Genomic DNA, 4,549 nt, shown 5'->3' with positions numbered 1-4,549 from the left:
ATAAAATGGAAATAATAAGAGGGGTTTTGTGAAGATTAAATGAGTCAGTGTTTGAAAAGTCATCAGCATTATGTAAAACTAGCTGCTACCATCATCATCACTGTGACCCCCATCATAATCATCACTTTACAGGACGTGACACAGAGAAGACCTGAGGGAGAAAAGATTAATAATAATGCATGCCATTGTGTTTGTAGGAAAACATTTTGCAGCAAATGCAGAGAGTCTGTGGGATGACTGAAAGGCAGCCCTCAAAATAAACACGGTGCTGTGCCACAGCATACCGTTGGAATAGTTTAGATTGACACAGTCAAGGCCACACTTGAGGGTAAAGGGCTCTGAGAGGAGGGCTTTCAGAAGAATGATTCTCAAAGTGCAAACATGGCCTAGCCCACCAGCTCTCACCACAGACCCTGCACTCCAGTGAGGTGGAAACACCCCTTCGGCCGAGCACCACTCCTGGAGTCCTAGGGTGGCGGGACCACCCTTCCCTCCTTGTCAGCTCCTTCTGACATGGGTTTTCTCATCATGCTGCCATCCAAGGACCCTCTAGACACCTAGCGTGGCTGTTCTCTTCTTGGCTGCTGTGACTCCAAATCCCCAGGGCCTCGGAGAAGCCAGGCTGCCAAGACAACAGCCACCCTGTCCCTGGGCCTCACCATCACTGGACCACAGGTCACCAGGATGTCTGAGAGAGCAGCAGCCAGGCCTCTCCCAGGACCTGCACCCCCTCCAACAGGGAACAGCAGGCCAGCTTCACTCCCTGTGTGAGGAGGCTGGCAGGACTCAATCTCCTTAGAGACTTTGTAGCTCTAAAAAACTTTGGGAAAGGAATTTTAGGTCTCAGAGCAACTGGAGAGCAGAAACGAGATTGGAGAAAGGAATGTGAGAGCTTGGCATCTTCTGGTTTTTAGTCTATTTCACCACAATAGGGCTTCCACCACCCCTGCAGTCCCAAGCAGTAAGGTGACTTGAAGCGCATCACATGTAGCCACAGATAGATTTTTAAATTGTTCGTGATTCACCACTCATCACTATCTACCCACCTCAAGATTAGATGCTGCCCCTATCTCACAGTTCTCTTACAAGGGGCTGAAATCAAAATCTCTTCATGAATGAGATTTATCTCATTTATTATGACTATGCCCTGTGGTTTGTTATCGTAGAGTTCTTTATTCTAGTATTTGTTTAATCTACCTATCTAGCTTATTACACACATTAGTTTTTATGTGACATGTACTATATTAGGTACAAAAATAAAATGGTAACAGAACCTGTCATGGTTTTATTGTTATTATTATTTGTATATCAAGTCTTTTTGATGTTTAATTCTCAACCTGCCCCCTTAAACATCTATGCAAACTAATATGGGTCTCTGAAGATACATTATAAATGGTCAAATTTGCTCAAGATTTATGACTTTTTTACATAGTATTACTACTAAACACTGGTATACCTATTTAAATAGTTTTAACAAGATGTTAATAAATGAATATAATTTCCTTGGGATGACCAAATTATCACACCATGATGGCAACCTGAATGCAGACACAGAGGCCTGGCTGCTGATGGAAATTAAGAACTTGACATCAGGAAGCACCTCGGGAAGGACCCAGAACGTTGTCCCTGAGGTTTCTCACTTAACAAAGCAGCATGAAAAGCGTCATTCACCTAGTTATGTGCTCAATGCCTGACCCTGGTGGACAGAGTCCATCCATGTAACATACAACTTAAAAACAAATTTTAAAGGGATGATATCCCTCCTTAAATTGGCCATGCAGTGGTACAAAAGCTGACATTAAGATCCCTTGTGGACTTCCCAGGTGTGGCATCACACTCCTTAGAGAGAGAGAGGCAAGGGAAGAGTGGGGAAGTTCGTGAGGAATGTGCTGGGCCCATGGCATGATTCTTCTGGAATACAAGGCAGGCACAAACCTCTTGAAGCCAGCTGGAGTCTAAGGTAAGCTGTTTCACGAACACTCAGGCAATAATAAAATGTTCTGAAAAGCACTTAAACTTCATATGTTGAGGTGTTAGCTAAGTGGAAGCTTCTGTTCCTACAGAGAGGGACTAGGAGAAAACACAGCAATGCCACAGAGCAGAGAAGGAAGAGGCCTGTGTCACGCAGCAGGCACACAAAAAAGCCTCCTGTACAGGATGGCCACCAGTCGGACCCAGAAGGTTGATGGCATGCCCCAAAGAGGGCTGCCTAGTTCCTGGATGGTCTTCAGACCCCTTCGTGCCTCTAGGTCTGCAGCAGGCCTCCTGGTTTGATTCATCGTCTCCCCAGACCTACAATCGGTGAGGCCTTCTAAGACCAATCCCTATACTTATTCCTGCCACCCCCTCTTGGCCATCAACTCAGAACCCAAGGAGCATGCCGAGACATCGTGGAGTGGACAGACTGCTTGCACCTACTGAGACCCCAGGTTTTCGTGTCCCCTAGAGTCTCTCACAAGCCACAGAGACATCATAAGGCTCAGAAAGTTCTCCTGCGAGAATATGATTTTGGTTCTCCATGACTGCTACTCGGTAATTAATCTTTTTATAATGTTGTTTCCTATCAGATAAAGCATGGCCCTTAAAAGGATTTCAGTCTCCAAACTTCCTTTAATTGCATCACACTCTGAATGCTCATGTCCCCGCACCTGTGCCATCTGGCAGCCATTCTAGTTCAGGGGCCGTGTACCAAGACAGAAAACTGGTTCATCCTAGCACCACTCACCACACACCTTCCTGCGGTCTTCTTCGGTGCAAGGCGTAGGCACAGGCTGAGTCACCAGCCAGTTAGGTGCCTTCCTGACCCATGCTGTTGAGTCATCTGAACAGTATTCAGAACCGTTGCTGTTGGCTCAGCAACAGTTTAATACCGTGAAATTTATCCTTCAACAGGATTATCCAGTCTCCTAGCCTGAGATTTATTTTGTTATTTGAAACAGATAATATATTCTTTTACTGAAAGAACAAAACAACGTAGTTATTTACGTACAGAATGGGACAGACCTCTGACAACCCAGGTGGAGATGACAGGCACTAGGGTTTGATTTTTCTGATTATACAGAGCTTTTGGATAGGGGTGGTTGAAAGGACACATTATTTCCCACCCTGTTGTCATGATTGCTCTGTTGCAGCTAATCAAACTCTAATTCATTAGAAACCCAGACAAGAAACAGAAGAGAAAAATAAACAATGGCTTCTACCAGCCTTCAAAGCCCCATGGGAATCTCTGATTAAATTTGGCACCCGGGCCTGCTCGAATGTGCGCTCCTTGAGAGCAGAAGCCTTGTCTGGCTTGCTTATCAGTGCATCTCCAGCTCCCAGAGGAGCACCTGGCACATTGCGGTCACTTAATGAGTATGTGCTGGAGACATCCCTGTTGGTCTGGTGGTTAAGACTTTGTCTTCCAATGCAGGGGGTACAGGTTTCATTCCTGGTCAGGTAACTAAGATCCCACACATCTCACAGTCAAAAACAAAAAACAAGAAACATAAAAAACAGAAAATATTGTAACAAAATTCAATAAAGGCTTTTAATAAAAATAAGTATTTGCTCAATGAAGCAATGAATGAATGAACGAATGAACCAAAAAGCCAGTTCAGAGTCATCTAGAGCAGCAGAGAGGCCTAATGTTATAGTGAATAGAATATGCAATGGAAATAAAATTCCTTGGCTTGAGTCCCAAGTCTTCTGACTGGAGGCACTTGGGTAAATTACCTTATTTCTCTGAGCTATTTCCCCACCACAAAATGGAAGTAACGAAAATATATATTCCACAGGACTATTTTAGGGATTAAATGATAAAAATTGTATGAATGTATTTTATAAAGTTCCATTGCCCACACTTGAAATCTGGAAGTTAGCCTGTATCCCACTGACTTGCCCACCTCCGTTCTCCTAATATTTCCCATCTCCACTTCCTCTCCATTCCCACCACCACTGCCTTCACTGTGGTTCTCATGACTCATCACCCAGACAGTTCTGTCCCTCCCTAATGGGTTTCCTGCCTTGAGCCTGGCTCTTCTATAGCCCTTTGCTGCCAGTAAGCTTCATGGGTAAGTGAGCACTACAGCTTCACAGAAGGAGGCCACATTTGAGGTTCGATGCTCTGTGGTTGCCATCTTGAAATTCTTAATAAACTAGTGTTTTGGAAGTGAAGTCCATGGGGCGACAGACCATAATTGGGGGCTTAGGGCACTGGCTCATCTGGGCCAGCCCTTCTGCCACCTCTCAGCCACTCACTCACCTGGCACCCTAGTCTCTGCCCCACCTCCCTTCTCCCTAAGCCCTCCCAGTGACCACTGCCAGCTCCACCACCAGCAGGGCCCTGGGCATAGTTGTGAGGAGGGGCAGCGTTGAGCCAGCATGCCTTTTGGTTTCCAGGGATGGACATGGTGGTAGCTACCTCCACCCTAGGCTGATAGTGCCATGGTGCCTTTGGCAGGTGACATAATCCAGGCAGGGCTTCCCTGGTGGCTCAGAGAGGAAAGAATATGCTTGCAATGAAGGAGATGCAGGTTCGGCCCCTGAGTTGGGAAGATCCCCGGAGAAA

The sequence above is a fragment of the Bos grunniens genome, chromosome 3 (genome assembly GCF_055505025.1).
Source record: "Bos grunniens cultivar Pamir isolate PY7600 chromosome 3, Bosgru_T2T1.0, whole genome shotgun sequence".
NCBI lineage: Eukaryota > Metazoa > Chordata > Mammalia > Artiodactyla > Bovidae > Bos > Bos grunniens.
Note: the sequence above shows the minus strand (reverse complement) of the source record.